This window comes from Nicotiana tabacum, chromosome 17 (genome assembly GCF_000715075.1).
Source record: "Nicotiana tabacum cultivar K326 chromosome 17, ASM71507v2, whole genome shotgun sequence".
NCBI lineage: Eukaryota > Viridiplantae > Streptophyta > Magnoliopsida > Solanales > Solanaceae > Nicotiana > Nicotiana tabacum.
Window position 1 is genome coordinate 102102221 of NC_134096.1, and position 27124 is coordinate 102129344.

General features: G+C 35.0%; 1 long non-coding RNA gene across 3 annotated transcripts; it reads left to right on the top strand.

The window, feature by feature from the left end:
• Positions 1–1378: 1378 nt before the first annotated feature.
• On the top strand, positions 1379–9639 carry LOC142171595 (uncharacterized). 3 transcript variants are annotated; one of them, XR_012701376.1, is made up of 7 exons: positions 1383–1813; positions 8137–8255; positions 8355–8462; positions 8532–8804; positions 8883–8999; positions 9077–9187; positions 9313–9639. It is a non-coding gene; the product is annotated as an uncharacterized LOC142171595 (long non-coding RNA). The 3 variants fall into 3 exon arrangements; XR_012701377.1 differs by having other exon boundaries at positions 1386–1813; positions 8629–8804; XR_012701374.1 differs by lacking the exons at positions 8137–8255; positions 8355–8462; positions 8532–8804; ... (1 more) ...; positions 9077–9187; positions 9313–9639 and adding an exon at positions 2756–3331 and having other exon boundaries at positions 1379–1813.
• The last annotated feature ends 17485 nt before the right edge of the window (positions 9640–27124 follow it).

The window sequence follows — 27124 nt, forward strand, 5'->3', positions numbered from 1 at the left end:
TACCATTCGATGATATTATTAGAGAATTTGGCACTAACATTGTATCTAGATGTTCTTGTTCTACTTTGCCGCATGTTGAAACATTGGAGCATGTTTTCAATGGAAGCGATGCAGAAAAATTCACATGGAATGCAGTTGGAAATCCACTGGGGATAAAGTATCAAATGGAGCCTGTGTTGGGTACCTTCAAAAGGTGATGGGAAACAAGCTCCAAGAACAAGGTGCACAACTTGATCCTACAATTAGCTCCAATAATAATATGTTGGGAGGTTTGGAAGAAATGGATATTGTGAAAATATGGTAACCAGAAGAAGTTCCACCTCAACATAATGGTGCATCAAGTAATCTGGAATATCAAGGCTGCCATCTTGAAACGTATACAAAATTGGGACAACCAGTACCTTTGGCCAGCACTCTGTCAAAGAATTGAAAGACTAAAACCAATTCAAAGTTGGAAACAATTTCTATGGTCGACACCACATCATGGAAGCATCAAAGTTAATACCGACGACAACTACATCAGAGAAAGTAACAAAGCTGGAATAGGAGGTATCGTAAGAGATAGCCATGGTGATCTAATCATGGAATTCTTGATGACTGTACAATATGACAATAACAATATAGCGGAAGCACATACTACAGAGTTTAGAGTAAAATGGTGCAAACTACAAAGATACACTAATTTTGTTCTAGAACACGACTCTATGGTGATTACAAACATGCTGATAAATAGGGACACCGACAATCTGAAAATAAAGCAAGTGATTGACAGAATGCTAATCATCATACAACAAGCTAATGTGAGGGTGAATCATTGCTTTAGAGAAGACAATCAAGTTACAGATTGTCTTTCAAAGTTGTCTTCTACCTCGGGCAACAATATGACTATCAACTCATATCAATAGCTCCCTAGAAGCGTTAAGGGCTATTTTCTTTTAGATAAGTGGAAAATGCCCAACATTAGAACCAAATATGACAAAACTTATCTCCTTCTGTTTTTGGGTGATGGAATCACTAAGTTGTATTTTCTGAGGTAAAGTCTAGCCCCCTCATTGGACTTTTTTGTGAATACAACTCTACCCAGCATTACAACCGGGTAACTTAAAAAAAAAGAAGGTATGCAATATCTGTCCAGGATTACTTCCTATGTTTTAATGGCCTTGTTTAGAAATAAATATTGCAACACTACTAGAAAATGTAACAATCGACCGAATTTTTCCGACTGAAATATCTAGTCGGAGATTTCCAACAGACTCGGTCAGAAATTGCCAAAAAAAATTGTTTAATTTCTTTTCTTATAATTTCGACAACATATCGACAACACTTGTCGCAATAAGTTGGCGTGAAAATCCGTGAATTTATTTTGCGACCGATTCGGTCGGTCCATGAAAGCAACTTTTTAAAGTTTGACCACTTTTGAACTTTCCACTGAAATGGTCGAAAAATTTTAAATATTGTCAGTCCTTTACTGACCAAAATGATCGGAAATTTTATTATTATTTTAATTTTACTTTTTTTCCCTGCTAAATCGGTCAGAAATTTAATTTAAAACTCTCCCCCGGACCCATTTCTTCTTTTCTCCTCCTCTTTCTCTTTTCTTCCTTTCTTTCTCCTCCATCACCGGCGGTCTGCTTTGAGTATCAAATTCCGGCTATGAGAACCACTCTCTTCCTCCTCCCTATCTCTCTCCCTCCTCCCTTTCTCGCGGCCAGATTTCATGTATTTGAACCCCATCTTAATTTTTTTTCTTTTTCAGGCAGCAACTCCGGCGTCCAGCAACTACGGTGTCTGGGCGTGGTTATCTTCCGGCGAGGTAAGTTTTACGCTCATCCTTTAGCCGCTTTGAATCATAGTATATTTGTTTTATTTTTATTTTTTTATTGCAATATAAGTAGAATCTTAATATATTTAATTTCTTCGATTTTTGTTTTATGAATCTTAATATATTTGTTCTATATATTATTTGTTTGTAACTAGCTAGTTGTTTATTGCAATTCAAGTAGAATTTTGATATATTTGTTCTTAATATATTTTTGTTTATATATTTTTTAACTATCTAGTTATTCTATATGGCTTTTTAACTTACTTTATTTTGAGTGGACTAGTAATAATTAACCTTTAGACTTTGAATTTTCTTAATTCCTCTTCATAATATTATGTTCAAGTGAATTATATATACTTGTGTGCTAGTTTTGTTTAATTTGTATATGGTATTGATCAAGAAATCTACTCCTTAATAATTAACGACGAAAAATGATGCCCTTTCCTTTATCTAAGTTGACATCTTGAGAAATCATTATAACTAAAGCTCTAAATATGCAATTCTAAGACTTGCAAAGATATGGCATTTTATTAATTATTATGCAATAAGAAAAATGTACATAATATCACCTTAATTATATTTTGGATTAAGGTTTGTTGAAAAAGCATCAAGAAAGTTTGTTGGGATTGGGGATAGAGTGAAAAATTATGAGCATATTTAATTACGTAACTTTTGTTTTAAAAATCTAATTTCTTACTTATGAAATGAAGATAATAGTGAAGTTTAGAGAAGTTTAGCAATTATATTTGTTTGTGTAGATGGAATTTGGGGATCGTAGATGGATGTATAATAGGAATCATTCAAATCGTATGATGGTAGGCTAGAATCCCATATTTTAGTCGTAATTTGCACTCTAATTACTGCATTTTATTTGTGTTTGAGCTTGAATGATAGTGAACTGCACTTATTATGTGTTTTATACCTTACAAGAAGTGATTCCTAGTTAAAAAGATAATCGGGAGCTAAACCTAACAAGTTGGAGCTTTGAAGTCTGAGTAAAAGCCCAAGAGATTAAATCGGAATCGCGTTCGGAGATCGAGAGTAAAGTCTGGATATCAAAATTTGAAGAAAATGAATTACTCTGTAAAAAGTATACTGTCATGCCACTACCCTGTCAGAATCTGCTCTCTGAACTTTTCCACTAACGCCCCCACATGAGGCGGCGCATGGCGCGGCGCGCCTGTACAATTTTCTCAGAGTATTTTCCCATTTCAACTTGAAAATGGTAGTTTCGCCCGGGCCCTCTCGTACATGGTATAAATACACAAAAAAATATTTTTGAAGGGACTTTTGACCTTGAAAGCTTTAGGAGAGCATTGCAGGCTACAAGATACAGAATTTCATCATCTTTTCATCAATTCAATACGGGAGTTTGGATTGTAACGTTATATTGATATTTTCTTGCTCTTTAATTATATTTGTGATGACTTCTTCCATGATTATGGAGTAGTTTCCCTTAGGGTTTGATGGATATGGTGTTTTAATTGATATTTGTAGATTTTAACTCTAGTTCTTAGCTTGAATTCGTTTATGAGCTTTGAATTGTTATAACTTTATTCACCGGTTTATTTAATCGAAAGAGAAATATTTTGGAGATTATCTTTGTATTATTTTATTTGATTTAATTCAGTAATTCTCTTAAGTAATCGAAAGTGCTTGTTGAATTATTGATTGAATCAAGTTAGGAGAATGTTCGAGAGATGTTTTCCTAAAGACTAATCCATTAACACATGCTTGCATATTTTCATAGTGCTAATATTAGTTCACATCATAGAGTTAAGATTTAATTGAGAGAGGAGTCTTGACTACACGTTTGAACTAATCATCGAGTGAATTCATGATAATCATTAGAATATTAGAGTGGATTAAACTAGAGTTGGATCCCAAATAGCTATATTGCACCTATCATATCATAATCCTTATTTCTCACATTGATAAGAAACCGACTTTGTTAATCTCTAGTTTGTTGAGTCAATCATCAATTGCTTTACTTTAGTAGTTAGTCGTAGTCTGTAATCATTCCAAATCAAGTTTCGATCATCCCGAATAGCATCCATATGGAGATGATAATTTAACTATACTATCTTTGGCTAGCGAGCATCAATTTTGTGTTGTGTTTGGTGCTCGTCATCGTATGGGGTTGCGAGATGAATTTATAGAAGGGGTTGCTAGCTTTATTGCTAAGGCAAAGACACTTGATGATTTCCTTATTGAAGGGACGATTAGGTTCCCCTGTGTGAAATGTAAGTGTCTTAAGTTATTGGGTCCCCCAATAATATTACTGTTCATTTGTATAAGAAGGGGTTTATGGAAAATTATTATATGTGGACTGTGCATGGAGAGAGTCATGCTAGTGTAGATAATGTTCATTTTCAGAACTCATCTGGTAGTGAAGAAGGTAGTCCCATAGCGGAGAGTATTAATGTTGAAAATTTTAGATTTAGTGAAATGATGAGGATGCTTATGAGATATTCTGTGGGCTCAATTTGAACCAAATGATGTGGCTAAGAGCTTCTTCACGTAGTTAGATGAAGCTAGTTGTCCGCTTTATGAAGGCGCAACACATTTCAAGTTGTCTGCTGCTGTTAGATTACTATGTATTAAATCAAATAATTCTATTTCTCAAGCGGGCATGGATTCTATCATTGGCCTTATAAATTAACTTAATCTGACCAAGATTGACTTGCTCAAATATTTTTACACGACAAATAAATTGATTTTCAAGTTGGGTCTTTCATCGGAGGGATTGATTATTGTGAGAAAGGTTTCATGTTATTCTATAAGGATGATGCATCTTTAGAAAATTATAAATTTTGTAACCAGCCATGTTACAAAGAAGTCACAAATGCTAAACAGAAGAAGGCTCCAGTGAAGGCGACGCACTACTTACCCCTTATACAAAGGTTAAAGAGGTATGCATCAATTAGTTCCGCTCTTCATATGAGATGACATTATGAACATAGAAGGCCAGATGGTGTGCTATGTCATTCGTCAGATGGAGAAGCATGGAAGCATTTTGATAGGGTGTTCCCGGACTTTGCCGATGAGCCGAGAAATATTAGGCTGGGATTATGTGCAGATGGATTCACTCCATTTGTAGTGTCTACTGCACCATATTCATGTTGGCCAGTGTTTGTTATGCCGTATAATCCGCCGCTTGAATTATGAATAACAAGTCAATATTTGTTTGTAACTTGTATTGTTTCAGGTCCACGCAATCCAAAAAATTGATTGATGTATACATGCATTTCCTAATTGATGAGTTGAAGTTATTGTGGCATGAAAGCGTGGAAATATATGATTTATAAACTAAGCAAAATTTCAGACTCCGTGTTGCTTTGATGTGGACTATAAACGATTTTTCTGCTTATGGAATGATGTCCGAATGGTCAACTACCGGAAAGTTAGCTTGCCCTGCTTGTATGGAAGACACAAAAATATTCACTTTGAAACATGGAGGCAAGAACACATGGTTTGACTGTCATCGCCACTTCTTGCCAATGGATCATGAGTTAAGGAGAAATACTAGTATATTTATGAAGAAAAAAACTGATTATGAGGAGCCACCGCGTGTCTTGTCACCTGAAGAGATTTGGAACAGAGTTATGAATCTACCTAAGGTAGCAGAGTATCTATTGCCTAATAAGATACCGGGGTATGGTGTAATACATAACTAGACAAAACAGAGCATTTTTTGGGAGTTACCTTATTAGAAGCACAATCTTCTTCGGCATAATCTTGATGTCATGCATATCAAGAAAAGCGTTTTTGATAACTTGTTTAATACTATTATGGATGTAATCAACAAGACAAAAGATAACTTGAAGGCTGAGATGGATTGAAAGAATATTGTAAGCGGGATGAGTTGTACTTGACATACTTGAACAATAAGATTCAGAAGCCTAAGGCTAGTTACACATACACTTTGGATGAAAGAAGAGAGATTTGTAATTGAGATAATAATTTGAGGATGCGTAATGGGTATGCATCAAACTTATCTAGGTGTGTTGACATGAAAGATGGGAAGTTGACGTCTAAGAAAAGCCACGATTGTCACATTTCATGGAATCTTTGATGCCTATTGTATTCAATGCTTTGCTTGATAGAATATGGAAGCCCATCACAGAGATATGCTTATTTTTCAATGACTTGTTCTCTAGCACATTGAGGGTGGAGAACCTAGCTTACACGGACAGTAACATTCGCTTAACTTTAAACAAGTTGGCGAAAATTTTCCCGCTTATTTTTTTCGATGTCATGGAATATCTTCCAATTCACCTTGCGCAAGAGGCACGGTTAGGAGGGCCAGTTCAATGTAGATGGATGTATCCCTTCGAGAGATAATTATATTTAATCAATTATCCTTACGTATTTTAGTTTAACATTATTTCATCTCAGAATCGTGCTATGCAGGATGATTGGCAAATGTAAGTGGACCGTGAAAAATAGATCAAGGATTGAGGGATCGATATGTGAGGCATATCTGGCTAGAGAAATATCTTATCTCTGTTCATATTATTTTGAACATGATGTGCCATATTTAAGAAATAGACCTGATCGGCATGATGATGGTGGCAATACCGATCCATTGGCACCATCCTTTTCCATGTTCAATCAACCTGGAAAAGGTGGTCCAAAATATAGTCCAACACGATTTTTGATTGAGATGGAGCTAAAGTCAACTACAACCCATGTTCTACTAAATTGTCCCAAAGTCCAACCTTATTATACGTTAGTGTATATTTATATTGCCGACTTATATTCAATCTCAATTATCAATCATTTTAACTAATGAAAAGCTTCAAATCTGCCGGACAGTTGGTTTGTGGGTACATATGGGCATGGGCATATTTATACTAAGTTTTTGGGATGGTTTAAACACTTTGTAAGTATTAGCGAAGTTTCTTCCAATTCAAATTATTATCAGATGTACGTACTTTTCAATTTCTAATTAATTGTAATATATTAGGTTCGATCTAGGTTCATAATCCAGATAATGACGTAAATGATCCATTTTTGCGTGACATTACTTGGGGACCTATCCCTAAGATCAGAATGATGTCTAAGTACTCCGTCAAATGGGTAAAAGTTTCATATAGAAGAATGGCCCAAGGGCAAAAAAAACTAATAATAGTGGTGTGTGTGAAAGCTAATGGTGATGTTGATTAGTATGGTGTGCTTCAACAGATATTAGAACTCGAGTATAGTGTTGGTTGGCCAAAGAAAAAGTTGGTACTCTTTCAGTGTAAATGGTATGATCCAACACCTACAAGAGATACAAAGGTGCATCCGCAGTATAAAATAGTTGAAATAAAGCGCACGGGGAGGTATAGACACTATGACCCATTTATCATAGTACAAAATATGAAACAGGTATATTACGCACATTATCCTTTGTGCAAAATGAAGGCTGCATGGCGGGTAGTGATAAAAACAAAGCTCGTGGGTAGAGTTGAGGTCGAGGATGCATAAGGTGTAGCGTACCGTAATGAAATTTTAAGTGTTGAAGCAATGGTAGATGATGAACTAGCAGGTGAATTGCAGAATAATGAAGGCCATGAGGAATTCGAGCCTTCAGTCCTTAGATCAAATCAAAGTGATTATGAGGAAGGAACATCCATGACAAACGAGGATGGAGATTCAAGTGTTGAATATGAAGCAAGCGAGGATGAGGATTGAGTTATTTGTGTGTTTTATGACTTGTTTGATTTCTTATGTTATTCATTATATTATTGTTTTATTTTTATATCTTGTTGGACTTTATATATGATCTTTTTTTAATTGTTATAATATATAGAATAATTGTTTTATATTATTACCTGTTAATTTTTTTATTATTATATTTTGTTTTACTTAATTTGCACATATTTTGTTTTACTTAATTTGCACAAATGACTTCTAAGAGTAAAGAACTGGAAAAAAATCTAAAAAGGAAAAAAATACTTTGCCATCCACGAGTGATCACATTCCTCCACACATGCCTAGGATGAGTCCTCGTCCTAGTTTTTCTCGTCCTTCTCAGTCGATGACTGCATTACTACCTGAGTTTTTCAGAGTCTCCTCCATTCCCACCTAAGTTTTTCAGAGTCCCCCCGGCTAACACATTACAATATTATTCCATGCCGACCCAGGGTGGTTCAACCTCCACTACTATTAATTTTATGCCCACGCGTAATATTCCACATTTGAGTCATCGTGTTCCTGCTAGTCGGCATGATGGTTCATCTTTTGTGCCTCCATCATCACTCATTCCATTATCATCTGCATCATCATCTACTCCTAGTATTTCTAGACTTAATATTAGAGGATCTCAGGTGGCTGCATCCCCATCTACTAGTACTGATTCAGCTGCTCCTTCACGGAGACAGTATGCTGGTGGGACTATAGAGTACGATCATATGCATCGATTGATTATCATACCTCATGGGGACGGGTAAGTAATTCTTTAATTTTTAATTATTAGAATAAAGATCTACATATATTTAATGAATGTTTATTTTATATATAATAAAAGTTTTCGCCATCCTTTCAGGCCACACATATGGTTGTGGAAGCTATGAAACCAGGTTTACATGAGCTGTAAAATTCCTGGAGAGAGATTCCATACCAAATCAGAGTGAATATGTGGCTTCAATTTAAGGTAGGAATAAATATAATTGATATAATATTTATTGTGTTCGTCTAACATTTATTTTAATTGCAAACTAAGTGTGTATGGCAGCCTCAACATAAAAATCAAGTGAATGAACATTTCGAGAAAAGAGCTTAGAAAAGGATTAAAGATACTCATTTTGTTTCTCAAAAAGGTGGGATAAAACCTTTGTGGTTGCGTGAAGATGTCTGGTCTCAACTATTGGCGAAGTGGAATACCGAAGAATGGAAGCAAACGAATGAAAAGGCGAAGGCAAATAGAGCCTCCAGTGAGGGTGGCTCGTTGCACACCGGAGGTTCAATTAGTTTTGCGGCCCATCGATTGAGATTGGTAATTTATTTATAGAATTTTACTTAGCTTTACTTATATGAGATACAAGTAATAAACTCATATTTTTGATTTTGAAAGGAAAATGAACATGGGAAAAATGTATCTCATGCTACTGTCTTTGAGGAGACACATAAGAAGAAAAAGAAGGATGGTACAAGAGAAGCATGGGTCGAACCGCGTGCATCGGAGACATATGTAAGATTCTAACAATACTAGCTTTATTCTTGGTTAAGATTAATTCGTTTATATAATGTTTGTTAACAACATTTTAGGAAGTGTATCACAGAAGAATGGAGGAGTGACACAAACTCAGCCCGATTCTCAGCCGACGCCCGAAGATATGACTTTCATATGGACACAGGCAGCCGATGGAGTAAATAAAGGTATAAAATATTTTAATTATTTTTAAGATATGGCTTCGTTTTAATATTAATTTTCACAAGTTGTATGTTTCTTTTCTTTCTCATTTAAATATTTTTTTTTTTATTTCTCATGAAAATAAATAAAGGTTGAGTTTACAGACTTGGAGTGCAGCCGTCGTCCAGTCGTCCAGCCGCATTATTTAGTGGTGCTTCTGCTTCACCCGAAGAAATTGAGACAATGCGGATCCAAATCAATGAATTGTCTCAACAATGGAATAATGCTCAAGAAATAATAAGTATGATGCAGACATTCATGGCAAACCATAGAAAACAACGTACAATGGAAGAATCTAACAATAAGGAGACTGAAACCGATGAGGATCAGGAGTAATTTTGAATGTAATATGATATTTAGACTTTATTGGTTTTAACTTGGTTCGTTTTACACTTGGATTATGTGTTTTAGACTTGAATATCATTTGGTTGAAGTTTTTACACTTTAATGTGTTTTTAATATATGTGTTGACACTTGTTTGAAAGTGTTGTATAGTTTCGTAATTTGATATTTGATGTTTTGTGTTCAAGTGCTTGAGCAATTGTGATACATATTAGGTTGAATGATTGGTTTTGAATTGCAGGTGGTGTAGCTTAAAATGCAGCAGTATTCTGCTAAAAATTTTAAGATGTTACCACTAACTTCCGACTACTTTGGTCGGAAAACTTAACTGGAAATTTTCAAATTTACGACTGATGTGGTCGGAAAATTTAAATATTTATTAATTTAATTTTAATGTTTCCAGCTGATTTGGTCGAAAATAATGAATTTAATTTAAATTAATTATCAAATGTACCGACCAAATCGGTCGAAAACTGTCAAAAAATATTAATATTTATTTTTAAATGTGCGACAGATTCGGTCGCAAAAGTTGAATTTATCCGGTCACCCAATTTTTTTTTTTCTTTGCGACTATTTTGGTCGCAATTTCCGACCATTTTGATCGAAAATATTTTGCGACCATCTATATTACGACCACTTCATTTTCGTCGGAAATAATTGATTTTCGACCGATTTCCGACGAAAATGGTGGTCGGAATATTGACATTTTCCAGTAGTACAACTTCTTGAAATCTCATAGTATAACAATAAAAATCATATTTTTTTTTACAAATGTCAACCTTTTTCCCCGTCCACAAAACTTTTCACCTCTTTAGTGTGGCAGCCTAAACAGATTCACAGTACATTAAGGAAAGTGTGGCATTATGTATACCGGAAACTACCAACTTATAGCCTATTTGGTCAAACTTTTAAAATCAACTTATCTTGAAAAATATTTTTCTCAAAAATACTTTTTAAAAAGTACTTTTGGCGAGAAACATTTTGTGTTTGATTAATTAATTTGAAAAGTATTTTTGAACATCAATTACTAACTCATAGCTTGTTTGGCCAAGCTTCTAAAATCATATTATTTCGAAAAGTATTTTTCTCTAAAATACTTTTCAGAAAAGTAATTTTGGTGAGAAACAGTTTGTGTTTGGCTAATTAATTTAAAAAGCACATTTGAACATTAATTATTGTTTGGCCTAACTTTTAAAAAGTGCTTCTAAGCGTATTTTCTCATAAGTATTTTTACTTCTTCTCAAAATCACTTTTTTTCCTTCTAAAAAATTGGCCAAACACCTTAACTTTAGAAAAGAAAAAAAAATATTTTTTTGTAAAAAAAAGCTTGGCCAAAAAGGGCTATCAGTGTCCTCACGGGACAATTCCCCAAAAAGGCTATCACTATAAGGAAAAGTTTTTCTTATGAGTTTAAGTTCTATTTATTAGGTAACTATATGTAAACATTCATAACTATTAATCGGTAATATGATAAAAATGGCAACTAACATGCTCTTACATATTGAAATTCAATAATACTATGAATCAGTGCATATGACTTATAATCTTCTTTAAAAAATTCCTTTTACATATTAAAGAGACTGAAGGATCCTATGACATACATTCCCTTTTTTCTTTCAAATTAGGAATATGGTAGTTCTCTAATCAACGCATGAAAAAGACGCAGTAAAATGTTTGTGGCATCATATTCATGACACTTCTAAAATAATGCATCAAGAAGACAAAGAGAAGTGGTAGTGTGCTAGTGCCTGATATTTTGCATTTGATGTCCACGTTAATTATTGTATCTTTTGTTCGTAGTTTTCTCTTTTTTCTAATTATGTTTTTTAAAATCTAACCACCTTTAGGATGGTACAGGGCAAGATATGAGGGAGAGAAGAGAACCGTACTACACATCAATAATACTATGTACATTGTTTTGTCGTAGCTCTTTTGAACTGAAAAAGATGGATATATTTTGATGGAAAATGGAGCTTGAATGGCGAAAAAAGTCTATGGAAGAGTACTGCACTCAGGACTTCATCGGAAAGATATGGTTTAGAAAATCCTAATAGTGATCATCTTTTATTTTTATTTTTATTTTTATTTGCAATTTAGTGTTTGCCTAGTACAAATTCGCGCCACATAAGACTCATTAAAAGAGAAAACACTCCCCAACTACCAAGGTTTGGCGGGTACGCCTGTTCGGGTTCATTCATGTCTAATAAACTTCAAACAAAAGGAGATTCGGGTAACAGAGTTGAGTGGACATGCGACAGGATATGCTTTGAACTTACCTTCTGTGAATGGAAGGGGTGACCGGGATAAGTAATATGCGAAAAGTGATATGCTTTACACGTCCGCTTCCAGGACGTCACGACCACGTGTCTTGTCACGACCCAACTCCATGTCAAACCGTGATGGCGTCCAGCACCATTGCTGGACAAGCCAACAGTGAACAACTTAGTGATTTCCCATTTAGCTTTACTTATTTTAAAACATTTGGTAAATAAAGGATTTTTAAGGCAAACAAACGAAAACATCTAAAAGCAGTTATAACTATTGAATTACAACCCAAAAATCAAAGTTTACTAATACGTGCCAAGATCTGGTGTCACAAGTGTGTGAGCAACTAGTAGAATATATAAAAGATGACTATCCTACTGTCTGAAACAGAATAGAAAGATAAAAATAAAAGAGAAACTCCGGCATGCTGCTGAACGGTTCAGAAGGGGCAGCTCACCGTGAAGTCTCGGTCCAAGATCAAGTATGCGCGTCGGGCGGGTAACTAGATGCACCAGCCTCAAATCATGTACGGTTAAGTACATAAGTGTAGTATGAGTACATAAATAATATGTGACGAGAGGTCGACTTGACACTTACTAGGCCAATAATAATATAATTAAAATACTATGCTAAGCATGGATATCATGAATGATACTGTCAGTTCAACAATAGGAAGAGATAAGTCCTTCTTTCATAATTATAATATAAATTTCAGTAATACTATTTAGCAACTTATATTTCAAGGCATTTAAGCAGAATAAATCATGGAGAATTTTTAAATAATTAGCATGCGCAATTATGTCGAGGTCGTACGACCCGATCCAACAAAATATTTAAACTGTACACTACCGGAGGATCGAACGGCGCGAACCATAGATGCATCTATTTACTACCGAGGCACTCGGCCCAATCCACAAATAAAAATTATTTTCAAGAAAATACAGATTTCTCATTTACAGTCAAGTATCTCATACAAACCTTCAAGTAAGTGAATTTAACCTTATACAATTCTTTTATCCATTTCTATCATGACTTAAGTGATTATATTAGCAAGTAAGGGCACAAACATTCCAAGTATAGCATGATATGGGTTCTAAACTACCCGAACAATAGCATAATAGTAGCTACGTACGGACTTTCGTCACTTCGTACGTACGTAGCCCCCACGATTAGGTACAAACATTTATTAAATTCAACTATGGGGTTAATTCCCTCTTACAAGGTTAGAAAGGAGATTTGACGCCAAACGACTCGAAGCTAGTCAAACATTACATAAACTAATCAATCTATGCTCAAAAGTTCATAATTCCACCATTTAAGTGATTACCCAACCTAAATTGCAAGATTCCTAAAATTTACCCCCGAGCCCACATGCTCGGATTCCGAAATTTTTTAAAGAAAGTTGTTACCCACGACCTAAGGAACATAAATATATGATTATCACTAAGTTTCATGGTCAACTTCGTGGTAAAAATCTCTTCTTGTCAAACCCTAGGTTTTTCATCTAACCCATAATTTTTACTAATTTTCATGTTGAAATCTACCCAAAATCTACGTATTGAACTCATGATAGGTAGAAATTACTTACCTCTAAAATCTAGGTGGAAATCCCTCTCAATAAGCACCAATAATCTCCCAAAGAGTGAGAGAAAATTAGTGAAAATAGCTTAGTCCCGTATTAATTGAACCTTACTGCCCGAGCGATTTTCGCAACTGCGATGCATAGGCCGCACCTGCAGATCCGCTTCTGCGGAGCAGGTGTCCGCTTCTGCAGAGTTGGCTGGGCCGGCTGGGGCTGCATCTGCGGACGGGTTCCTTCTTCTGTGGTCCCGCTTCTGCATAGAAGGAGCCGCATCTGCGGAACCTGGCTGGCCATCCTTGGATCACATCTGCGGGGACTTGGCTCGCACCTGCGGCTGGCCAACCGCAGGTGCGGTTATGACAGATCTGGAGCACTCAGTTGCATTTCTAAATTCTCAACAAGGTTGGAATCATAAAACAGACTCGCTCGAATTCACGGAATGCCCGAAACAACATTAAAACTAAGAATCACACCCTAAAACCGATTGAATCAAACTTAAAAACTTCAGGTTCTTCAATTTACTTCCAATGCGCCGAAATGTGCTTATACTACTCGGAATGATATCAAATTTTGTGTGCAAGTCTTAAATTATACTATGAAACTATTCCCGATCTCGAAAATCCGTTTGGACCTCGATATTATCAAAATCCGCTCCAAACCAAATTTTAAAGGACTTCTAAAACCTTCAAGAACCAACTTTCACTATTGGGCGCCAAAACGCTCCCGGATCATCCAAAATCCTATCCGAACATACTCTCAATTCTAAAATCATCATACGAACCTATTGGAACCGTCAAATCCCGATTCCGAGGTTGTTTACTCAAAATATTGACCGAAGTCAAACTTTGCTTTTTAAGCCAACCTTAAGGAACCAAGTGTTTCGATTTCAACCCAAACTCTTCCAAATCCCGAACCAACCATCCTCGCAAGTCATAAATCAGTAAAAGCAAGTACGGAAAGTCTTATTTAGGGGAACAAAATTTTAGAAAGTAAAATGACTGGTCGGGTCGTTACACGTCTCCTAACTGTAATGATTGGGCTTAGCTCTGCTCGCCGGTTGTGTTGCGTGAGCCTCCAGATGTCTCCTTCCCTTTCATTACTTCTTTTAGAAAAGATCATCAGAGAGGAGACAACCCGCTCAAAAGACCCCAATTTTTCGACCAAGACAATCAAAGATAGCCGATCTAGGTGTAAATCAGGAGCTTGCCATTGTGGAGAGAGAATGGATATGCCAATTACTACTCTGCGTATCTGATGTGTGCCCAGAAATCGAAGGATTGGGGATGACAGCAAACACTCATCTGCATGCTTAAAGGCTTAATCATGTTCCGGTTCCCAAGCATTATACCTTTCTTCTGCAATTAATGATTCCATTCTGGGATTTCGCGTTTCGAAAAGTCTTTTTTTATGCGTCTGTAATAGCCTATGTGTCCCAAAAAAGAACGTGCTATGCCCGGGTCGATATGGTTTTATTCTGTTTATCGTATCGGAGGTTATGTTCTTTTTTGCTCTTTTTTGGGCTTCTTCTCATTCTTCTTTGGCACCTACGGTAGAGATCGGATCAACCGACTAAGAGAGAGTATGCCCCGGGTATTCACCACATGCTCGTATTGATTCTGTTATTATCTCTCGTATCTTATTCGTTCTGGAAACACGTCTTCCTATTTCATCTTTTCTCGAATCTGCTTTAACGGAAGAAATAGAAGCTCGAGAAGGAATACCAAAAAAAAAATGCGATCTTAATTTGTTGTATAATAGAACAAACACTAATACCTAAATTAAATCGGTCAAGATCAAATCTGTTTATCAAAGTGCTGGCTCAAACACAAACTATGATCTTCTATTGATTAATGTAAACTCCAATTAAGGTTGAGAGCTCATATGCCTCCGAGCAAATATCAAATTTGTGTGTTTGGTACACAACGAAAAGATGACTTACTTCTAGAAAGTATTATCTTAGAAAATGTATTCACATATTTGGTTAGAGAGTGAGAAATATATCTTGATAAAAATACTAATAATACTTCTAAAAAATTGGAGAGTGTTTTAATTAAATATTTCGTGTTGGTTAGAATAATGTTATCATTTAACGGTTGAGTTAGTCGTGAAGGAAAATAAAATAAATGAAGAAATCCACCTTTCGCATTTTGGTAAAAAAAAATGTTTTTTCTTTGATAATTTTTGAAGCAACCAAACAACAAATTTTGACTTAATAGCAGATCAATTTGTTTGTCATCGTTTCTTTCAAGGGTCAAGGGTTCCAACTTTCAGATTTTAAATTGAAAATTCAAATATTTAAAAACTACGTGAAAACTTATAAAGGATATACATTTAATTTTTTTAGTCAAGCATCACATAATTTGACTCTGGGAAAACCAAATATGACCAACATTCGATCATCAGCTGAGTAGTATTTTCTTTCAACACTACTAAATTAATATTAAAAAATGGGATGAATGGTGTGTTAGGCATTTAAATCTTCGTATGTTGGTAGATATTGGTTCAAGAAAAATGTAAAAACTTTTTAGATTGTTATGTGAGGTGATGTCAATAATGTCGTCCACTCGTTTTTCCTTCAATTTTAAGTTGATTGGAGCAAGTGCGTGTGATCTAACCATTACGAATTGACATTTTTCGAGTTGCCAATAATCTATATATATATATATATATATATATATATATATATATATATATAATTGAAGGACATAAGAGAGGTGATGTGTCTCTCTCTCCGACTAGAATTTCTATTTATCTTTTACCTCAATTTCTTTTACTTTAATCACCTTTTTTAATTTATGTGAAATTTTAGAAAGCCCAAAAGTCACCTCTCTACATGATTGCACCTGTTCAGACTAATAAAAAGGAATCAAACAGTTGCGTGCCTTAAACTCCATTATCCGCCCATCATAACTATTCCAGTAATTCTCTCGCGAGATACCGACGTTCATAGTATTAACCGGATTTGTGTTTTTGTGGCAATGAAATATGAAATTCAGAACCAGTGCCACCACAAGAAACCGTATGTAATATGCTTGGTTCTAATATAACGCCGTTTACTACCATGAGGACGGTGGCACGTACGTGTATAAGGCGTCTCCGCCAAGTCACGTGTGGTCGTTTCTTGGGAGCACGTTCGCTTTCATGGACGAAATAATTGTTAGCCTGGCAAAGAACGTCCATCCATTTTCAGGCTAGAAGAATTAGATGAACGGTTAGTAACTTTTTTTTTCTTTATGTCTCTCCTATTTTTTATGTAATTTTTGTAAGTCAACCATGCTTTTATTAGACAATCATTAAATATTGTTTGTTGATAACTTTTAACACAAAAACCCCTTATGTTTTACGACATTAACGACAACTTTGTAAACAATGAATGATTATCCCATTTTCATTACATGCATGCCATGAATTTATCTTTTCCCTCTAATTTTGGGTTTTCCCGTCATTTGTTTTATGTAAGAAAGTTCAAATATCTATATGTTTTAGTTTTTTCCCCTTTAATTTCACGTCTTTGTATATTCCAAGTTAATCAATTTTGTTGAATAAATGGAGGAGAGAGAATAAAGAAAATAGGGAAAAGAAAAAGGAAGTAAACCAAAAGAATCTCTTTAATTAGTAGATTCATTTATACATTTGTAGTATATGTGTGAAACAGACGTTTAAAATAAGATTGGGATATATAATTTGCCAAAAAATTGGTAAAATTTCCTATTTCTTTATATTTGTTTGTGCAGTGAATCAGAAAAAAAAAAGAAAAAAAAGAATCTACAAGTGTATCTTTGAAATAGGCGTCCCATATTTCATTCGACATTCATAAATAAAAAATAGAAGAATTAGTCTGTGTAATTATTCTTTGTGATTATGATCAAAATGGACAAAGTATCAAATAGAGTTTTTTATACTAACAATTATTCAGATTTTTTATTCAAGAAAAAGGAAAGAGGGTCTGACAATTTCTTATATTTTACATAAAACGCCTTTTCTTTTTGTATTTGGTGTCATTTAATCAAACAAACTGCTTTATTTTTCATAGTTGTGCTAATAGCCAGGGCAGAACCACGTTGTATCAAGTTGGTTCAACTGAACTTGCTTTGTCAATTTTTATTATTATTTATACGTGTAAATTATACTCATAAACAAATATGTAAATAAAATAAATCTACTTGGACCGACGAGGAATGTTAGCTCGATGGTCAAGTGAGGTCATTTTAAGATATAGAACGTGGATTCGATTATATGCTATGTTGACTCTTCCCTATATTTTAAATTTCTGAAATCACGAGGAATGCACATGTTTGCACAGTACAACTGTAACCGGCTACTCACTTTGACATCTGACTACTGTGACTATTGTTAAATTAGTTTAATCTACTAATATGTTAAAAATGTTAGATTATTTTTCGTTTTGAATTTTATTATTTGCCATTGTCATATAGAAGTTAGTTTTAATTGTTATCTGTTTAGATTATATTATTTATTGTTTGTAAATAACACTTAGCTTTTAAAAGTTATGTTTGTGTGAAATTTATTTAGTGTCGATTATATTACTTGAGTACTTACATACGTTATAAAATTGCATTTTTTCATTTCTTCTTTTTTGCAATTAGCTCTTTTAAAATTTATTTACTATTTTATTAAGTTGTGTGTTTATTTATTTATTGTTCAAGTAAATTCTCTGTTAATTTTAATTCTTATTTTATTTATATTTATGGTGCTTCAAAATTGTAAGAATTGTTATTGTATTAACTTATCTTTTGAGTAAATCATAAAAATTTAAAACTGAAGAATTTAAAGAAAAATTTATAGTCTAATAACGGGTTAAAAATAATATATATATATATATATATATATATATATATATATATATATATATATATATATATATATATATATATATTATAGACTATCATCACCTAATGTTTACCATATCTTAATGAACTCTTGAATATATTCAGGGTCCGCCCCTAGCTATTAGTACTACCAGTAGGGGGTTCCATTTTTATTATTAATTGTAGTTTTGAGACATTAGAAGATTCATTAATTTATTCTCTGCGATGCAATTCTATATTCTATTGGATTTTTTGTTTCCTTTCTTTTTTCCTTATGAGACGTAGCTCTTTCCCTTTTCTTTTTTATTTTCTTTCCTACTTTGTTTATGTAATACTGTAGGTTTATTTATCTTCTATACTTTAACTATATAATTTAGAAAACTAATTAGAATAAAACAAGTAATCATATAAAACTGATATAAATCTAAAAGATTTAATTTTAAAAATTAAACTGAAAAGGATATAGGAGAAATTTAAAAGAATATTTTTTAAGAAAATAAAATAAAATATATATACACTTCTATGAACGAATATGTATGTAAAGACGTGTACAAAACCAGAGAATTAAGTGCGTGCAAAATTATACATTTGTACATTTTGGTCATTTTTAATATTCAAATAATTATAAAATGATAATTATTCTAATTTAATGAAGTGCTCTAATCGCGCGAAGCGCGACCAACTGCACTAGTTGTAAAGTAAATCAGCCCACTGGGTTCCAACTTCTAAGTCCCTTCAGTTGATATTAATGGGCCATCTCTTGGGGTAGAATTCATTTACCTTCCTATATACTATTTGAAACCTTATTACTCTTCATACTCAAATTTTAATTTAATTACATGGTCATATACAATTTATCAATTATATACAAATAAGTTTTAAATGAATATCTCTTTATATTAGGAATTGAATAAGGAATATCAGTTATTTCTTTATCCCTTTATACTTGCCCACTCTCTCTCTCTCTCTCTCTCCGTCTCTCTCTCTCCGTCTCTCTCTCTCTCTCTCTACTCTCCTTCTCTGTTTTTTTCTCCAATTTTTCTTCGTTTGATGTTCTATGTTTTTTATGCTTTTTTATTGTATAGAGTTTTAATGGAATTTATCAATGGATTTCAATCGTTTTAACTTAGCAATTTCCTTTCATGTTGCACAATTGGTGTTCAAATTGAAATTCTCAATCAATAAATTTTGAAGATGTTTGACTCTCCGTCATTGACAGCCATTAAAAAGCTTTGAAGCTTTGAAATCGAATTTGGGTTCTCAAAAACCATTATTTGTTTGGATTGGGTGTTGTTGCAAACAATTGAGAATATTGTTTGAAATTTATATCTCAATTTTGAGGGTATTTTTGTGAAGATTATACTTGATTTTGGTTGAATTTCAGATTAAAAGTCGTCGAAGACGAAGAAGAAGAAGAAGAAGAAGAAGAAGAAGAAGAAGAAGAAGAAGAAGAAGAAGAAGAAGAAGAAGAAGAAGAATATACTTACGAAATTGTATTAAAGTTGTATTATAATTGTATGTAAATTGTATTCTGTTGTAGTTATATATTTTTTTTTATTTGAATGTTATATAAAAGTTAAAAAATAGTTGTATAATATATGAATCATTGTATAAAATTTATATTTAAGTTATCAATGCTATCTTTTTACATAAAGTTATTGATATGTATCAAAATGGTATTAAGAGAGTAAGTTTTGATTGGAATTTTAGAGAGGAAGAAGCAAACACCACAGACAAAATATATACAAATCAGATACAAAATATATACAAAAGACATATTGTATAAAATTTGTATAAAAATTATATTTAAGTTGTATGATATTGTAGTTATATTTAACTGGGTAGAAATAATATATGAAAGTTGTAGATAAGTTATAAATAAGTTACATAATATATAATTAGTTGTATGAAATTTATTTTTACTATGTATGTTATTGTAGATATTCAAATTTGCATTACATTTGTACGAAATTTATTTTAAATTTGTATGTTGATGTACCATATATTGTTCTTAGAGACAGAAATTTAATGTGTTTAGTTTGAATATAAATATGCAATGAAATTTAGATTCAGTAGAAGTTCTTTTTTAGATTGTGCTGATGAATAATTGTTGATTCCTTGGGAAACATAATTGTTGTGATTTAGTAGTGTAAGTGTTCTGTAAAATGCCAAGCTTAAAGTAATCCAATATGTCACTCATATTGAACTACCATTGAGTGCCATAGTACCTCCTCTTTTGGAATTCCTGCTAGTGTATTCTAAGTGTAGTCTTGTTCACAGTAATTTTTATGATGGCATAAAAGAAAAAGAAGTTATGAACAACAGAAATGATATTGTAAAAAGTACTCCTAGTAAGTATGGAATAGGATTATTTAGCAATTGATTTTCAACTGCAATGCATTGTAGAGCATGACTATTAGCTTCGTAGTACGTAGTTTAAGAGATGGCACTGGTGTTTTGGTTGAATACGAAATTCTTCGTAAAGTTGGCTTATAAATTCTCTTACATCATTTAGCCCTTTTTGGCTCTATAGTTTAATCCATCTCCGTATATGTAGCCTGGGCATATTGCAAGTATCATTAACATGAAGTCATATAACAGTACCATGAGTATTGGACTATCATCCATTTTAGTTGATTGCCTATCTTGTTGTCACCAAAATAGTGTACCACTTCCGAATCTCAAGACTTAGATCGCTGACTGTATCTCTTTAATAGCTGAACAATGTCCTAAGGTAGAAGAAATTACTGCAATTACTTGATTTATTTTGTGAAAAATGTTGACTGTTGAAAGTATCTTTGGTCCAAATATTCTGAAGAGAAGAGGGGAGAGAGGAGAGAAAAAAGGAAAAGTGTATAACTAAATCCCTTGATTGAAGGTACTAATAATGGATTCAGAACCTTTTAAGGTGAAATATGTATAATTTGTAAGTAATCCTTGTTTAGGGCGGGTAATATACAAAATTAGAATAATTTTGGTAAATAAATTTCAAATATGTATAGAAACGAAAAAAATCCCTTATAAATAATAGAAGAATTAATCTAAACAGCCACCCTTCCAACTATTTAAACTAAAAATAGTCGGTATATATAGAATATATATATATATATATATATATATATATATATACACTCTGATACAAAGCTGTCACGACCCAACTTCCACTAAAGGTCGTGATGGCGCCTACCACTGCCGTCAGGCAAGCCAACGGTGATTGATCAACTTAATTTCTCATTTTAGTATTTTGAAATCATAATTTTTCCTTAATTAAATAGTAGAAATAAAATTACAGGGAAAAACGACAATGACTACATGAACTACAATAACGAACAACCATTAGAAATCTCAAAAATCCGGTGTCACAAGTTCATAAGCATTTTCTAAGGAATACAATAATAATATTACAACGTCTGTCCCGAATATAATAAGACAGAATAAAATAAATAGTACAATGGAGACTCGGTGGACTGCGAGGCGTAACCTGGAATATAGCTCACATAAAGTCTCCTCAGAGGTGCGCCTATGCGCCAAGAGGATCACCAAATGAACGTGTCAGTTCCTGCACATTTAGTACAGAAGTGCAACATGAGTACGTAAATCAACGTGTACCCAATATGTATCTAGCCTAACCCCGGAGAAGTAGTTACGAGGGGTCGACATCGACACTTACTAAAGGTCCAATAAAATAATATAATAAAACTTACGTTGATATACAATGTCCGGCAATAATAAGATAAATATGTAAGGTTCATAATCTTCCAATTATTTCTTTTAAAGTATAAATTTCTCGATCTTGTATCCTACCTTAACAGCTCAGAAATTATCAAGTGCCAATATCAAATAAATAAGAAATACCGTATAATATATCGGGCATCAGTAGAAAGATTAACTCGTGAACATTCAGACTACTAGCGATATAATGTATGATTCTGCTGAGGTCGTTCAGCCCGATCCAGAATAACGTGTACACTGGAGGGACGAGTGGCGCAATCCATAGATGCATCTATAAACAGTTGAGGCGTTCGGCCCGCTCCACAAGACTAGAGAAGGAAGTTACCGAATTACGAGACACGTGTTTACAATACAACACATGAGCACAAAAATGAATTTAATCTTACCATTTCTCAATTTACTCGCCCACAACTCAAAGTGTTAAGGCTTAGCCTGGTGTACATATAATTATTTCTAGATTCATTTCGACTATAACTTCGATTGATTAAGCTAGCAGAATGGATTCAAATAATTCAATAATTCAATTAGTACATGATATGGTCCTAAATCTACCCGAACATAAACATGCTTTAGCTACGTACGGACTCTCGTTACCTTGTGCGTACGTAGCACCCACAACTAGTTGCACATAACAATAATTATCACCTAGGGTAGTTTCCCCCTCACAGAGTTAGACATGAGACTTACCTCGCTCCGAAGTTCCACAACCGGCTCCAAAGCCTCTCTAACACCTCAAACCGATGCCCGCCGATCCAAAACTATTCAAATAAATGTGCAAACCAATCAAAACATACCCTAATTCCCATAATTGATCAATTTATATTAATTCCCAACTCCGCTCGAAAAGTCTATAAATCAACCCTCGGGCCCACGTACCCGGATTCTGAAAATTTTCGAAGATAAACTTTACCCATAACACCATGAACTCAAATATATAACTTATCCCAAATTTCATATCCAATTTCGTAGTTAAAATCTAAAAATACCAATTCTAGGTTTTCTACCAAAATCCCACAATTTCTACTAATTTTCATGCTCTAATCCACATATAAACCATGTATTTAACTTGTAATAGGTGAGAATCACTTGCCTTATGTTGCTTGATGAAAATCTCCCCTTGAATCTCTCCAAAATCGCCCCAACCAAGTGAAAAATGGAAGAAAGTGGGCCAAATCCCGTTTTTATAAAAACACCTCTGCCCAGACGACCTTCCGCTTCTGCGACTCCGCATCTGCATACATTCCCATCACATGTGCGGCTTTCTAATAAGTCCATCCAAGTCCGCTTCTGCGGACAAAAACCCGCTCATGCGGTCACGTTTCTGCGGCTAGCTCCGCTTCTGCGATGTCTTCTCTGCTTCTGCTCCCCCAACTCCGCATCTGCGGCCCTTCGCCCAGCTAGCCCAGAACCGCTTTTGCCACTCCCTTGGCCGCTTCTGCGGCTCCGCACCTGCGGCCAAAACCTCGCAGGTGCGGTTACACCAGATGTGCTGCCACCAGCAAATTTCATATGGCCAAATTCAATCTGTTAACAATCCGGAATCCACCAGAGGCCCTCGGGACCTTAGCCAAATAAACCAACACGTCCCAAAATACAATACGAACTTAGTCGACGCCTTAAATTATGTCAAACAACATAAAAATCATAAATCCCGCCTCGAATCAAACTTATAAATTTTCAAATTTTAAAATTCTATATCTTGTGCCGAAACGTATCAAATCAAGTCCGATTGACCTCAAATTTTGCACACAAGTCATAAATGACATGGCGAAGCTTTTCCAAGGCTCGAAATCTCAAAGGGACATTGATAACATTAAAATTCACTTCAAGTCAAACTTAAGAATTTCTTAAATTTTTAAAATACCAACCTTCCATAATAAGCGTCGAAATGCTCCCAGGTGATCCGATACTCAACCCGAACATATTCCCAAGTCCAAAATCATAATACGAACCAATTGGAACCTTCAAATCTCGATTCCGACGTCGTTTACTCAAAAGTCATACCATAGTGAATTCATCCAACTTAAAGCTTCCGAAATTAAAATTTTCTTTCCAAATCAGCTTCGAACATCCCGAAATTCAATTCCGACCACACGTACAAGTCATAATACCTAAAGTGAAGCTACTCAAGGCCTCAAATCGTTAAACGACGCACTAGAGCTCAAAACGACCTGTCAGGTCGTTACATTCTCTCCCACTTAAACATACGTTCGTCCCCGAACGTGCTAAGGACTACTCCAGAGTTATCCAAAATCACTGCTTAGTACCTCGTGCACCTACCCGTGCCACTACAACCCAGATGAGCATATTATCTCGAGCCAAACTAAAGGTCCTCCCTTTTATTTAGTCAATAAGCCTTAGAACCAAATTCCAACCTCCGAATTTCTTTACAAGACTTGATTCTAACACGAACACCGTGCCAATCACCACACACTGTACCAAAACGTGATCATGCATCTATGCTGAAATCATACCATCCACCACATAAGTCGGTTGCCCGTAATAACATCCTCCGACCACAATAGCTGTAATTTCACAAATCTGATGCCCGCAATACATCTCATGACACATATAAGTCCTGTTACAACTCTCGCAATACTGCCACGACGAAAGAGACATGTAGAAACTCATAACCACCAGCCGAATCAATAATTCATAGAGTCTCCCCTCCTTACAAGAACCATTACCTTATTCTGAACTGAATAACAATATTTTCTCTTTAATGTACCTTATATAAAACTATTTGCACAAATTTCAGGTCTAATACTCTCGTCTCACCCAGTACAAGCTGCTCAGGCAATAAGCTATCTCAGACACTTCCAAAAGTCTTAATGACGCTTGCAACGCGCCAACAAGCTACAACTCAAATGTGATACATAAGGAAGAATGAACTGTGGATAAAGGACTATCCAATACGCATAACGAATAAAACGGCCAAATAGATGACGTGAACCTACCTCAGGGATGAAAAACAAGACACGCAAAATAAGTGTAAGGAGTTATGCTCAACATCTAGTTGTTGCGGTGTGTAACCCGATCCGACATGATATTGTTGCGGCGTGCAACCCGATCCAAACAATATATACCCGTGGCGGCGTACCACCCGATCCGTACATAACAATTAAGAAGAAAATATACATCAAGCCGTAACACTTGTTCTTATTAAATACCCAAATATCGACCACAAGCACGTCGAGTGCATAATACAATTCCCTGGGGAGACGGATAGTGTCATACGCTACAAACCCAAGCATAACTAAGGTGCGATAAATGACCTGCATCTCGAGGGCCATCCTGCTCATATAATACCACCAGCTACACGGGGCCTCAACACATTTGCCGATAATCAAGCCATCTCATAACCTACATGGTACAGTAGAGTATTACATGGAATTACTGATGACGATAATAACATCACATGTTCAAAGACTCCTCCTTAATCAATGTTATGCTGATTGAACATATCCGACCTGATGTAGAGCTCACATTCACATTAGACCCATCAACGGACCTCAAGTCGATTCTGATCCTACTATACTAGGCAAATAACCTTTCAAGGATCCATAATAACCCTTTTCCATGACTCGTAAAAACAGACACCAAATCTGGAACAAACTCACATATTAGTGATATCACCAAAAATCTTCATACTTTGTTTCAATCTATAACAATCAAGTGACTACCATGCCACGCTTATACAAATCTCCCCATGGGGTACGCTCCAACGACCATTCCGCACCAGGAAGCAAAGTCTGCATGTCCATACCACAAACCGTACTAATTTGTAAAGCAAATCAAGAATCCACAAATTAATACACAAAGCCTCTTACACAAAATGCCGTTCTCAGGTGACACTAAAGAAAATGTCAACTTCCCCTGAACATCTGAATTTTCCTCTGCTCATCCGAGCTCGCGACATTCTTGTCAATACCGAACCACAACCTTGATCCCCAAACTTTCAAATTCCCATGCCGCTCACGCACCTATCATGACGCTAGGCAAGAATACTAGAATCCACCATAACTCCTGAACTACTAGTAGAATAAACACTTCATTGTCTAGAAACTTTTCACTTAACTCATTTCCGAAGAACTAAAGCAACATGCAACTGAATTCCCAAATCGCAGAAAATACAAACCTCAAGTCTTGGTCTAAATCGCCATAACTCTCCTGTAATCCATTTACACCACAAGGCCATTCGAATCCAATACTCCCCAAATCAACCAAATTATGGTGGATGTCAAGCCCGCACGTAAAACTACAAATCACATGTTATAACTTCACACACCGAATGAACTGATCATTGCCACAATCATGTTGATTCAATCATTACTAACCGACCAAACTTCTTTACATTTATTCTTGACCTGCCTTAGAAATAATAATAGCTCCATCTAAAGCATAATGAACTCAATCCGCACTTATCCCGAGCGACCCGAATCGCGAGGCCACATCGTCTCAATACCCATAAATCATCTCATACCTCCTCATGAGCACAATGGCATCTCCAACTGGCATACCCATTCTACAAGACCTCCCGCAAATCTGAAGTTGTTTCTTCCTTTCCTCTAATACTGCACCGCTTACCCTGTGATAATATAGAACACTCCAAGTCCTATTTAGAATCCACTGCAAAACTCGATCCTTAACACAACGGACCCGAAATCCTTAGGCACTGCACTTAGATTCTTGAACTCACTGGACCGTTGTTGAGAGTCACCCACCCTATCCTGGTCCCGAATATAACCAAACTCCAACGCTCTGCTAGTACATGAATACCCTCTCAAAGAAGCAACCGGCTGAATTCTTTTCCTTGCACACTATATCCACAAGAAGCATAGACTCCGAGTCTTCCCAAAACCTGCACATGAATCGATAAGACGAAGTTTAGCATACATTCATCAAGTTCCTTGCTCGAATCACTCCTGATGTTTTATCTTCTTAGTCATAATTAGTTAACCAATGCACCGATAGCCAGAAACCACACAAGCAAACAACCACGCGATCCAATCATAAACGATGAGGCTCCCCCACTTAGCTTTAAGCTACCATCACATAATGTAGAGCCCAAAATGATTCCTCCTTCTCAATTATCATGGTATCGCACCGTTAACCCGCCAAATTCTCTAAATCCTTTTGTTAAGCTTTCCATG